This window comes from Pseudopodoces humilis, chromosome 3 (genome assembly GCF_049639895.1).
Source record: "Pseudopodoces humilis isolate 2021_Gansu_Grassland_sample_001 chromosome 3, ASM4963989v1, whole genome shotgun sequence".
Taxonomy (NCBI): Eukaryota; Metazoa; Chordata; class Aves; order Passeriformes; family Paridae; genus Pseudopodoces; species Pseudopodoces humilis.
In genome coordinates this window covers 69,947,390-69,961,875 of record NC_142202.1, presented here as the reverse complement: position 1 = coordinate 69,961,875, position 14,486 = coordinate 69,947,390, and positions in this window count along the sequence as shown.

The following is a 14,486-nucleotide window of genomic DNA, read 5'->3' as shown; positions in this document are numbered from 1 at the left end:
AGTCACAGCCTGGGACACAGGCTGAGTACACAGCAAGACCATCATTAGCATTTCCAGTCCCTCTGCACTGTCATTTGGCTGTTAAAGTGCCAGACACGAGTGCCCCCGTGGTTGTACATGTTTCTGCATGCTGGCACTGATGGGAGAAATAACTGAGTGGCACACACAGCCCTGTTTGCCATTGGACCTGCTCATCACACGTTCCTATAACCTCACATTATTTTGGGGAAAACCAGCTTGTGTGAGGTCTTAAAGCAGACAGATGGGCATGCATGGCAATTTTTGCCTGCTCTGGAAAGCTCTCTCCCTCATTGGCCTCAGGGACCATTTCCCTTGGCACAGCTTCCCACAGGGCTAGCTGTCAGCTGTGCTCTCTGACTCGTGCTCTGAGTCCCCCCTGAGCGTGCTTCAGAGGGGCTGGAGCCTCACTTCTTTCGTCTCCCAGCTCCCTGCCTGCTCTGAAGCTTTCACCCAGGCAGGAGGATGGGCTTCTGTGTGCTCATCATCCCCTCCCGTATGTCCCTCTGCATGAGACCTCTGTATCTGCAGAGCTAGATATTAATGAGTTTGAGAGAACACACCAGCTTCCAAATTAATTAGAATAAATCACCCACCAGAAGTCTCAATCAGTGCTGCTCTCCCCGTTTCACAGAGGAGGATGTTCCTACCTCCACATCACATACCCCAACCTCCCTTCATTTTCTCCTCACTGTATGGCAGTCTACTGCCTACCCAGGTAAATATAAATACAGCATATAATCATAGAAACATTCAGGTTGGAAAAGACCTCAGAGGTCCTCGAGTCCAAGTGCTAACCCAGCACTGCCAAGCCTACCACTAAACATCAGCCCTTCCCTGGAAAAACCCTCTTGCTCCACATGTTCTAAGTTCACAGAGAGACAAAAGCCCTGGCATGAGGTTAATGGTAGCTGGCCTGAGCAGATCTTTCTTTTTGACAGCGACAGATCCTTGAGTTTCTTTGCCATGTCAACGTCAGTCCCTGCTGTTGGCGGAGGCTGCCACTGCTAAGCATGCAAAAATAATGTGAAAGAAAAAAAAATCAATCATGATTTTTTTGCAATATTGTCTCCCAGTTTAATAACTTCATTTAATTAGAGATCAGAGGTAACAACCATGGCAGGTAAATTTAATATAAATTCCAAAACATCTGAGCATGAAGGAATTTTACCATCTCTAATAATCTTGTTGAGAAAAATGTCTCTTAAGTCGCAGGTTTCTCTCCCCATACCACACAGCTCCATCCCCAGCTAACCATCCCAGAAGACTGGCACAGGCCACCAGCACATTTTTGTGTCTGCTGCAGGGTGCCCTGACATACCCAAGCTCACAAGTGCCGGTGTAGAAAGCACAAAAACCTGTGGTCATGCAGGGTCAGGAGCAGGCTGAAAGAGCAGCACCGTGGTCAGCCCCATCAGCCTAATCACCTGATTCCTTTTCATTCCAGAGCAGGTTTACCTTCATGTAGTCAGCTGTGAATAAGAGAAGAGCCATGCTTTCTGCTTTTTTAGCATCACCCAAGAAACCCATGTTCTGAGAGGCAAGGATATTCCCACATGCTTAACTTCAGTGACCTGATACCACTACAGCAATCCCAAGAGGAACACAACATGTTAACACGTGTCTAAAGGTTTTTGAGCCAGCAAAGCTCCCAGTGTGCAGGGGAACATCCATTTCTCTGGGAAGGGATTCACACCACACCATGCATGTGGGTAGAGCCCAGCCATGCTGCTCATTGACCTACACCAGTGGGAATTCCCAGGTGAGTGAATGACGGCAGGAGGGCCAAGCCTGACAAAACCAGAAAGGTGACTGCAGCCCCTCCTGAATTGTAGCAGCACTGGGGCACACAGCAGAGCCTTTGACTGAGAAATGGTGAGCACTCCCAGACACAGAGGGAGCTTAACAGGGACAGAGGAACCCATCTTCTCCTAGATCTTGCATCCCACTGAGCAGAACTGCCCTCACCCCCATGTGAAATACCAATTCAGCCAGGACTTAATCCTGAAAAACTTTCCTCCTCTGTGTCCCACTGAAGCCTGAGGGACTGCAACTACCTCCAAGTGCGTGCCAGCTCAGAGGTGACACAACAACCTACACAACAAGCAGCACCCTCTCTTCCCACATTTTAAGGAAAACTGCTCATATATTAGCACCAGAGCAGCGTTTTAGGTTGCTAAGCATCCTCTTGAATAACTAAACAGCAGTGAGTAATATGTATTTACATACATTATGGTCTATTCCCCCAGTGGAAGGCGATTTGTGCAGATACCTTCCATTAATGTGGAAGGGAGTCATTCACATAAATCCTCGGCACATTAATGGCCCATGAGCCTCCTCTGTGTAGTAGTTCGTGTCGCTGCATTTAGCGAGCGCGATAGAAACGTGGCCAACTTAATATGCAAATAAATTCAAGTATTTACTGAGCCATAAGAGATAGTTACTAGGCACATCTCATTCATCGTTTACAGGGAAATAGATGGAGGCTGCCAGATTAAATTGGGAGATAAATGCTACAAACAATTTTTTAAGGCAACAGGGTACTGAGTCTCCACATATACATAAATAATGATCATAAACAGTTTCTTGAAGACATCCCCTCTTCTATTTGTTTTTTCTCTGTGAGTGTCTTTACTACACATCTGCACTGAAGCCCTATTTGTTGTTGTTGCCTGACAGTGGCACTGGAGTCCCTCAGGGACAGAGGAGCATCCCAGCTTACTCACTCACCACCTCCTTGGCAGCTGCACAAGCAGCAGGAAGGGAACATTCTCACCCGGAAAAGATGGGCCACCCACTACAACTCGCTTTTTCCCAGCACCAAAATGTGAACCCTTCCTTTACTGGCACCTGGTGCAGGAAAGAGATGTGACACTTTTTGTGCTGTTTCTTCTCACAGATGTTCTCTTGAGAATCTGCACTGGGCATTTGTAAAACAAGAGCCCTCACCAGGTCTGTGCTGTTCTGAAACAGAAAACAGTCATTTTCTGTGGCAAACAGATCTTAAAAATGCATCAGATACACTATTACTGAAGTCCTCCTTCAGTTCCCTCTGTGCAGTTTTTAAGACGCCATGCCAAATGGATGTATACTCCACAAGGTATTTCTTCCTAAGGGTAATGAATGAAGTAACACTGATTCACTTTATTCTTTCTGATGGAGAACAAGGAAAATTTCTCTATCTCTGTTGCACAGTTCAGTAGGATAGTTCCCATGCACATACAAGCTCATGGAAATATGCAGATACATACATTAAAAGGCCTTATCTACCACTAGACTCCACAGCATCTGCCAAGCTGCAATCCTATTGATGCAGTGGGGTTTTTCACAGGAGTCACCAACAAACCCCTCAAGTGATCCTGGAATCCCTGCATTGGCTCTGGGCTGGTGCATCCATCCAAGCTTTAGAGCACAACACTGAGTGTGTGAAGGCATTTCCCTGCAGAACCAGAGCCAGGCATAGTGACAGCTCAGCCCAAAACAAAAATGATAGCAGAGACAAAAGAAAACCTCACAATCTCTCAGATTCTTTAATATGGAACCCCTACTTGTAATGTTGCTCTTTGGATTTGCCCTTAGCTAAAACCTCAGAGCTCTCTTTTGCCCTGTTCAGAGCCTATCTCTTTTCAAAATCTCTCCTGAGTGCCATCTCTGGCCAGGTTTGAAGACTTCTCCCAAACATTTCCTCCTGCTTCCAATCATATTTCTCTCCCAAGAGCGTCCGCAGGTCTCAATGGCTGCAAACCACTGCCATGTACTTTGGAAAGGAGATCATTTTGCACACTGATCTTGTAAAACAGAGGTTCCATCAGAAAGCAGCTTGTGCCCCCTTGCTGCGTCCCCAGGAGAGCCTCCACAGCTGCTTGCAAGGTGCAGTGCCGATCCCAGGCTCAGGTCTGCCCATTCTGCCCCAAATTCAGGCTGCTCTGTGGGGCTGGGGAGCAGCAGGTACCCAAGAGATGACTTCGGCAAGTGGACAGGAGGTGGCAATAGGACACCCAGCAAATGAGAACAGTGGTGATCCATCCCTCATTCCCACCTTTCCTTTCTCTTGCCTTGATAGATTGTTTGAGTGACACATTCCCTCCGACTGTGAGTTTATAGAGTGCCTAAACACTCACCAAAGCCTCTCAGGATGACAACTACCATAATTCTCAATAAATCTGCCTGTGCTGCTGGCAGACAAGACAAGATCTTGGGTTAAAAACCTACCTGTCTGTGGTGTCTTTCCTGGCAGCCATGCAGGAAGAAATCATTGGGGGCTGGTGCTGCTTACAGGCTTTCAGGTCAAGGACTTATCCTGCATTTTGGGGACATGGTGGTTTACATGGTACCCACAGTTAGCTTTTTCACTGAAACCTCAGGTGTGTGACACCTTCAGGAAGATGGGCTGAAACAAGAAAGTGTCTCATACCTTCCCTGCACCTCCCACCAAGTAAAATACATCTTCTGCTATCTCCCTCACACCACTGACACACAAGTGGAAGCATGGAGAGATGGAGGCAAGCATCATGAGAAGGCAGCTCTCTGAGTCTCATCCCTCAGCAAAAGGCAGCGCGTGCACACGTGCTGCTCGTGTCCGAGGAGTGTCACAGAGAAACACAGCTGATTTCTTCAAACTACTTGAGATCACAGGGGATGTCACAAGGAATCATCTATAACTGCACATGCTGAGGGAAGAATTTTCTGTAGTTCTCCCTAAGAAAGCAAGGTTTGTACAGGTGCCAGCAGAAGTCCAGGAATTGAGCAGCTGCTCCTCCCTGGCAACCTGTGCTGAGGTGGGAGCAGTGTACAGAGCCTGACACTGTTTCAGGTGCAGCACCAGTTCCAGCTAGCAAGGAAAGGATATCTCTACCAGCATAGATCTGGGGTAGAACTGCAGATGGAGTGCAGTTACTGCTACTGCTACTGCAGAACTGCTACTCGGAGCTGCAGAGTGGTGGCAGGAAGGCCAGCAGTGCCTGCGTGCCAGGGCAGGGTCAACAGAGGAGCGAGACCTTGGGGGCTCCCCCTCCCTGTGCCAAGTGCAGCCCCTTCCCTGCTGCTCCAGTCGCAGCAGAGCTGTGAGGACACCCAGAGTCTGTGTGTGGGGCAGGAGAGGACCCTCCGGGAGGAGCAGGGGAACCAGAGCACTCCGAGCAACTTAGGGCACAGCTCTGAATGCTCCAGTTCAGTCACACCTGCCATAAATAAAGAAAATGCCAGTGAATACTCCTGGGAGTCCCAGGTATAAAAATACTTGAAGCAACGAGAGCAACAGCTGGCCCCTGCAAAAGCTTTTGTCAGTCTGACATTTCGAATGCCGAGCACACCGGCATCAGCGCGCACACCAGGGAAGGGGAGCAGGAAGCCAGACGTGTATTCCTGGCTGCACTGCCAACTGATGTTGGAAAGGGAACCCCATCCTTTACATCTCCCACCCAAAGTGAACAGAGTAACAAACTCTTGCAGGGGAAAGGGAAAGGCTATTATTTACAGCACTGTTTCTTCGAATTACCCGTAAAGATGAGGTCAGTATAAACTGCAGGGCTACAGCAAACTGCTCAGTTCAAGAGGAATTATTCATCCTTCAGTGGAATATAATTACACATCCAGACTCTCTCTGGGCAATCCTTTATTCAAACCAAATTTACACTATTTCCTAAAGGGAACAGTCAATCTTGATGAATGGCTTACAGGTTCATCATCTTTAATAAGGCTTTATTTTAAAAAGAACATCAGAAATTTAGAAGTTTAATAAATTTTAACTCCACCTTCACTACACATCACCTTTTCTTTTGCTAATTTCTTCATTCTCATCAATAAAAGAACTTGGTGCAAAGATGCCAACTTAGATTAAAAATTCTTTCCAATTTTATTAGTCAATAGCAAATTAGCCAGTACCTTTAGTGCATCAGTATATCATGATTTTGTTCAGCAGAGCAATGTGTAATCTCCTGACACACAATTTTGAATCAAGTTTCTTTTCTAATATACAGCAAAATAAAGAGAAAATTTTGCTTCCTTTGTACAGGAAACCAATCCCTCATGAGGCAACTTGTTATGACAGAATTAATACATGTAATTAATTCTTCCCTCCAAGGTGAGCCTGGAGTATTTTTCTTTGCATAAGTAAAGCAATTATTGTTCATTCTCACTGTGGAGAGCCATCACCTGTTAAACACTGTAGCTGCTCTTAATGGCCAGCTGGAGAACTCAGCTGGGAGTGTTTTATATAAATAAAGCTGACTCCTCCTTTGCACCATTTTAAAGCTGTAGAGAAAGAAATAGGGTAGGATTTCAGGGTATTGGGGTATATTTTCTCATTGTTACTTTTTTTTTTTAGAGACACCATGTGGCCATCAAGTATAGTTTATGAAAGTGAACTCAAACCCCCTGAAGAAACCAGGGCTTTGCTGACTTCAGTGTTACCAACTATAAACATTTCATTTATTTCAATTTTCAACAGAAATCATTGCTGCTTTGCTCTCATCAACTATTTCCTGAAGGTCTTCCTTACCCCAAAATGTGCTTTTATCCTTTTTTTTTTTTTTCATTCTTGCCAGGTGTGTGTGGGTTCCCTGGTATTTGAAGGAGGAGAGCATGCCTCCACCTCCAGCTGGAAGTACCCTGGTTCTTTCCAAAACAGTGCTAGGAATATGGGCTAGCCTGAGTGATGTGAGTTCAATTCACTGCAGGGAAGGAGCCCACCAAAACGTGGTGATGCTGGGGAACTTGAATCATAGAATCATGGAATATCCCGAGTTGGAAGGGACCCACAGGATCACTGAAGTTCAGCTTCTATGATTCAACTTAAATGACCTAAATTATTTTACTATTGGGTTTGAGTTGGCTCCCACCAGAGCTGGGTGCTGGGGGAGTCCAAGGATGCTGCCAGGTGCCAGAATAGCCAGGGATGAGGAGGATGGATGCATCCCCACCGAGGCCAGCCCATGTTCCAGCAGAGAGGCCTTTGCCCAGGTGCCTCCCCACAGCAGGGCTGGCTGGAGGAGCGGGCAGGAGCCCAGCTGGCAGGGCTCACCTGTCTCCTGTTAATGGGATGTGAATGGACCCACACCCCACAACATGACCTCTCTTGCGTTTTTCCTTTTCTTTAATATTACCTAAATTTGAGGGAGTAAAAGATATTGGGGAGATATCTGTGTAAGGTCACATCTCGGGCTACTGAACCTCAGGTACCACGATCAGGTGTTATATTGTGTTTCTCTTTAAAAAGAAAGAAGTTATGTTAAACAAAACCCCAAATCTTTGTGTCATGCATGGAACTAAGGGAATGGCTAAGGGAAAAGCATCCCATTGGAATTTCTTCTTTCCAGGTCCCATAGTCACTGTCAAGCACCTGTGCAGTCATGTCTCAACCCTGCAGGTGAGAAACCTCGTAGCAAGTCACTGAATGCCCAAGACAGAAAATTGCCACTTTCTAATTACTCTTTTCCACAAAACATAAGGAAATACTTGACTTAAACGTTTCCAATAGACAGAATAACAGAAACATCAGAGTTACTGTGCTCACCAACAAAGCATTTCTCAAGGTATACCTTCTGCAGTGTTCTGATTTAATTCAGCACATGTACTTTCCCTGTTGGTAGATATTTTTTTTTTCCCAGTCCCTCTTTCACACTCAATCACTGAAAAACTCGTGCCCCTGGCAGTCTTTCTAATCTAAAGAACAGGTGCATCAGCTAACTAACTTTTATGATGGGTCAGAGGGGCTCTGCCTGACCGGCAAAATCAGTGTGACGTCTGAATTAAAATACAAAGTCACCTGCAGCCGGAGAGAACTGGGAGGCACCTCATCTAAATAAAATTACAAAACCTGAACTTGCAAGTCTCCAAGCCATGTCCTCGGCTGGTGTCAGATGAGAGTGGAGCCAGGGAACTTATGCTGATTTACACCAATGCCTGATTGAACCTGGTGTGCTGAGCTGCACCGGGGACCGGCAGCTCGCTGGGGTGGAGGATGCTGTGAGTACTCCTGTAGCACAAAGACGCTCTTCAGATTCAAACCCTGCTCCCTCAAAAAACAACATCCCTTTCCTTGCTTTACTTCTCCCATTGTGCCTTTATTCAATTTGAAAAGCCCTTGGTCTGTCCTTGAGAAAAACGTCTTCAGAAGCTCCTTTGAAATAAGCCCAGGATTAAAACAGCAATCCCCCTCCAAGCAGAGCATTCGAGCAACTTTCCTTCCGCAGCTCACCGGGTTAACTTTATTCCTGCCACAAGCCCCGCATGCACCAAACCCAAAAGCAACTTCTTTCTGCCAGACGAGCCCCGGGCAAAGCAACCAACCCCCACAGGCATTCACCAGCGCTGGAAAGGCGGAATTTACTCACTGAACCTCGCCGGGCTTCCCCCTCTGTCAGCAAACGGTGCCTGCGGGCGGGAGGGAGGGCTAGGGAGGGACCAGCAGGGCTAGCCAGCTGCCCGCGGGCATCGCATCCCCGTGCTCCGTCCTCCCTCAAAGTTAGCTTTACAACACCTGAGAAGACAAACACGAACAACTCTGCTCACGTGAGCTGCTCGGTGTCTCTCAGAAGCTAGAAGCCTGTTGGTCTCGAAGGAAAAGCCCAGCCTGCAAACAGTACTGCTCCCTCCAGTTTTCAGCTAGGCATAAAAATTCAACTTAACATCTGGTTTGAAGATATGAGAAGATTATAGTTAAACTCATTGCTCTATGAACTATATTAAAACCCCAGAACACGTGACATACATACTGTCAGCTACATATATTGCAATATAAGTTGCTTTTAAAATGGAAGAGACATTCACCTTGGCAGAAAAAAAAATAAAAAAATAAAAAAAGATCACTTAGATTCAGGTTTGGAAAAGCCCAAAGCCACACAGCATGCAGAGTGCTCTGTAGTCACAGAAGTCTCCACTAACTCACACACAGCCCCACGCAGACACAGAGACGCTCCTGCTGCCGCCAGCACCGGCAGCACCGGCTGATCTCTGCCTCTCTCCCCACAAGAACTGCTCCCAGGGCTCTGGAAGGATCTGCTTTGCCAAAGAGAGTCTGCAACTGAGGAGCTGCAAAGTTCCCACACACAGACAAGCAGAACAAGAGCTGCTCTGACAACGCTCAGCGACAAACACCAGGCGAAGAAGGAGAAGAAGAAGAATGTTTTCCCCTTACCTATTGCTTAGGCTAAGACACGGAGCAGAGCCTTTGGAGAGCCTGGGCATTGGAACGCAAGGGACAGAGGACTTTCAGCACAGTCACAAGGACCCAGCAAAAGCCATCTTCTCCCTGTCTTTTAGCACAGTGTAAGTCTCCAGCAGCTCAGCTCTCCAGCTGCAAACATCTCATTAGACTAATGCATTCAGCACAGGCAGAAAACTCAATTTACCATAGCTACAGCAATGAATTTCCATTACGATGACAGCTTCAACCACATCATGTCCGGATAAGCAGCCAACCACTGCCTTTTAAAGAACACACGCATTTTACACGCAGAAAACGAGGCCTGCGTGGCGGGTTTCCTCTCCCTTTGCAACTAACACCGGGAAGAAAAATTGCCTTTGCTTTTTATTTTGGAAACTCTGCCATCTGAAAAGGTAAAGACATTTGGACTCCTCCTGCCCCCTCTCCCCCCGCCTCAATACAGCACTGGCTTTTGCAGTACAGTGGGCTGCAGTGAGAAGAAGGGGTATTTGCAACATTTCTGGTCTCACTACCCCTCCTCTGTTGCCATGGAAACCGGACTGTAGCATCAGCCCTTTGTCCCACTCCTGCAGCAGCCTGGCCCAATGCTGAGCTTACGTGATGTGCCACGGATGGGAAGGAACAGTCACTTTGGTTTTGATAATTTACACGGAAATTGGGGGAATAGTGCCTGGCATCCTTCTGCCAGCGACACTGAGGGTGTGTGTACAGTGCTGCTCGTGCACACATACATCCACCTGTACACAAACTCACAAAGTCAGCTCTCTGGATGATCTTACAGGTATGGCCAGGCAAAGATATCCATAATATATAGAAATTATATAGCCAGTTATGGCTGCAACTTGGGCAGAATGCAGGAGGGGCTTTTCAATGAATTTCCAGTCACTCATCACAGAAAGTACCAGTTCGTAGCACTAGCATTAGCAGCTCTTGCCACCAAAATAAAAGGGGAAAAAAAAAAGAAAAACAACCAACCCACAAAACCACAAAAAACCAAAAAACACAGGAAAAAAACCCCCCAAAAACAAATCCCAAAACCACAACATAACAACAGAATTCTGTAGTACATATGATAAATAACAGTCGTAATAATCCTGCCATACTCCATTGACTGTGCCAGATCAAATTATCCCAGCAAAGGGGGTTGTCACAGTTGTTTGTGAGTGTTGCACAGCTCCTCACTGCTCACTTCACACGCTTCCATACACTGTAACTCAGTATTCATGGCAAGCCAAAGGTACTCCTCACCTCTTTCTTTCCAGTCCCACAAATGCCTCACCAGACAGGCTTGCAGTTGTGGCCATTGTTTCTGCTGGTTTTATGGTCCCTGCACACTGGTTTTGTGATAGCTGTGCTCTCTGGGGTTTCGGGGAGTTCCTTCTGACTCGCCACCACAAAAGGTGAAATAAACATGAAGCCTGTTTTATTAACCAAGGAAGAAGAGGAAAAGCAGGAAAACAGAGGTCCTGGGCTATTTGTACCAACAAGAGCCAGGGCTTTGCTGGTCACCTTCCCTGTCAGTGGGGAGAAGGACAAGCACCTGCCTGCTAGTGACTGTGAGCAAGGTGAGATGCTCAAGCTCATTCCAACAGTCCCTTGCAAGCACAAGGTCAGGAGGATGGCCATGGTAATATTTGTTTCTTAGAGTCATGGTTAGAGAAAAACTCTCTGTATTTAAAGGGAAAAAAATGAGGCTTGGTACAGCTGGGAAAACAAGGTGGCATTAAGTCTCTTTTTTAGGTTTTTTTTGCTTGCATTGCTACATGCTTGACAGATATTGTAGGTGTGAAAAATACTTTATCAGCGCAGAATTGGAACAACTGTTTTCTGTCTTCTGTAACCGATGTATGGAACCCAGTGCTCACAAACACACTACTAACAAAGCACACAAATACTCTGCATCCCAGCCTTCAACCTGGCAAAGACCTGTAATCCCTCATTTTCCCTCTTCTCTTTTCTTTTATTTATTTATTTTTTACAAAATCAGGGTCAGTGGGCCAGCACTCACGGATTCCCTTACCAAAGAAAAATGGAGGGAACTGGACCACCGTGCAAATTGCTGTTTTAAGTTCCCTAAGGGGATAAATGGGGAAAAGTACTAGTAATTACGAAAAATTGTGACAAAATCCTTTAAAAAGCCTCTCTTCTCTTGTAAGCCATTTAAAATTTTGAGCATGAGTCTTAGCCATCCCTGTCATTTCACATTGCCTCCGCAGATCCATTGCTGCTGTGGTTTGTCACACCCGGTGCTGTTGTTTGTGTCACACCACGTTACCAATGTCATCTAGCACGGGCAGGCTGGCACAACCTCACAGCATGCAGGCATCAGCTGTGGCCTCTCACAAAAAAATATCATATTAATACAATGCAACACAACAGCGAAGTGTCGGAGAGGCCATTGGGAATTTTGCTTTCCCATCACTGCTGCTATTAATGCCGTGTATAATTTTGCAGCCAAAAACCAAACCAGACCTCAAACCAGCCAATTCCCCACTGCTTTGGGAGCAAATGTTGCATGGTGAAGGATTGCAGAATTCCTTGGAATATGCTCTTTGGAGGGTTTGTTTGACAGCCTTGAATTTAATTTAAAGAGCTGAATTTTGGTTTAAGACATACAGCTGGTCTGGAGAGCAGCTTAAATCATGGATAAAAGCAAGGGTGGATGAGAGAGTGTTGGGGGAATGGTTTGAAGTGTTTCCATCTGCTGTGGAGCCAAATGCAAGGCTCATTCCCTCGTCTCAGGTTCCCCAAGAGGGGTAAAGAGAGACTAGCCAGAAATGGAGCTGAGGGGAAAGTTGTGCCCCGGATGGTGCAGGGGAGCTGCCTGTCTGTGTTCCTGTGGCATGTTCACACAAATGTCACAGCCACACGCTGGTGCCCTCAACCCAAAGCTGGCCCTTCCACAGAAAGCTGGTTCACACCACCCTCCCACATGCAGAGGGACATGCTTGACTGTGGGGTGAGGGGAAGAGTGGATGGACAGCTTTAAATTGCTGCCCTAGTAAATCTGACTACCAAACACCAGAACTGTGCTTGGGCAGCGTAATCACTTGCCTCGTTTCCAAATGAAGGTGAAAAAGGTGACACAGTGGTGGTGGGGAAAAAAAAGGTCGTGTTTACATGAGGTACTGCTTGTCACCCAGCCTCAAAAACATAGGAACACTTTCTTCTGTAGGCATAAGGTTTTCAGATGAAGATGGCACTGCAGAGAAATATTAAGGATCTCTGCACAGAGAGGCAGGCAGTAGCACAGCAAGGAGCACAGCTGAAGCCTCCTGCCTCCTGTTACTGCTTCCCCAACTATTTGAGCCACAGGCCACCATCAGTCTCCAAAATTATTATTTTTGATGCAAGTCCAATTCATGTTCTTTTCACCAGTGTCCTGATATTTGTATTTCCCCTATTTTGTACTGACTATATTTCAATCCTTCTTTCCACTGCTTGTCTTCACAGCCTTCTGTGAGGAGCAACAGATCCCTAACGTGGAAGTGAAGCTTTTGGGGCAGGTGATGGCGTGATGAGGGACAAAGCAGCGGGGCTTTCAGGACCAGCCAGGAAGCAGGCTGATATCCAGGGTTTGGGCATGGGGCAATCCATGTGGCAATGGAGAAAAGCCCTTATCCCCGGGGTAATCTCTGCCACCTGCCACAGATACCATGAAACAGCCTCAAAGAGGGACTGAGCCACCAGTTCTTGCCCAAGTCAGTTCAGATGGAAGACAAACCTGGCCTGGGCTCTGCCAGGGAGGGATGAGCATCACAGAGGGTTCCCACCCACTCAGGACCATGCTGGATCCTGGCCTTGAGCCGCTGCCCCTTCGCATCCTGTGGCTCCCTGGCACAGCCAGCCCAGCAGCCCTGTGCTGGGCATGATGGAACACGTCACTCTGCCGCTCTCCATCCACCACCAACATTAATAAACTCTCACAGATTGTCATTTTATTTCAAGCATTACCCCATAATTTAAATAATTCGATTCTTTAAACAATTACATTCAATTACCTTCAGACTTCCATGAAATCAGAAAGCATTCAGAGTAAGTGAGAAAGGAAATTAAACATCCCAAAACAATATAAATGTGTGCAGGCCGACCTGCTATTTGGGCAGATGATCGGGGTGGGGCTTGGAGCGTGTCTTTGCACCTGCCTGCCGGGGTGACATTCACCCTGCCAGTCCCTGCAGCACAGAAGATATCGGCAGCTTTTTGGGGGCAGCCGCCTGCCCAGGTGATGCCCCGTATGTGATTTTCCCCTGCATCTTTATTAGGCATTTCAGTTTAACAAGATTTTCACCCATGAATCTTTCCGGATGATGAATCAATCCCGTGACACCCGCCCCGACCCTCTTCGACCCTGACACGCTTGCACAGACACTGTTGGTTAAGTTATGATGGAGTCCGGTTTAAGGGAATGAATTTAAACAATTACCTTAATTACAAGAGCGGGATCATCTTTCAAGAAAGAGGGTCTCCAGGGAGGACAGCTGCTGAGAAGTCATTTAGACGCATGAACCTTTGAAAACAGCGGTGAGAGGAGCTGCGACTCCTGCCCTGGCTGCGATCGCTCCCTGCTCGCACCCCCGCTCCTTCCAGCTTGCCCGGCAAAGAAGGCGATGTGGGGTACCCAGGCAAGCCCCAGGCTGCCAGGACCCCACAGCTCCCGCTGGTCACGCCCTGCCCAGCCCGGGGCTGGAGGTCACCTTTTGTTTGGGCTCGTTGCTAAGCGGGAGCAGAGCCGCAGAGACTTCAGATCGCTCCAGCAGTCAGCTCAGGAGGATGAGATGGGAATTATGTACCTGCCTGAGGCAAAGAGAAACCCCAGGTTTAAGCCTGACAGCAGCCGGGATGGGCAAGGGGTGGCAGGAAACAGGAGTCCCATCCTGCTCAGACCCCCACCCAGCCCAGCCCGTGCCCACTGCCCACCCCACGGCCCCCTTTGCCCCCGGGACCGGCTCCGGACCGGCTCTGCCTCCTTCAGCCCTGCAGCAGCCCCTGCAAGGTCAGCCAGCTGCCTCCCTGCCCCAACTCACTGCTCGCTTGAGGACATGATTATTTCCCAAATCACTAAACATCGGGAGCAGCTTTGTAATTTGCTTGGTTCTTTATTACATTTATTGATTTTAAAATATTTTAACGGCTCGTTTATTACTGTGTTAAAGAGCTCAGAAAGGCAATAAAGTCACACAGCATCCTTAGTGATAAAAGAAATAATCCCTTGAGCTGCCAAAATCGTGCCTTCTCCTTCCCTTCTGAGCTTCTTTCAAGCAAAAAAAAACAAAACAAAACCAAACAAACAACTCTGAGA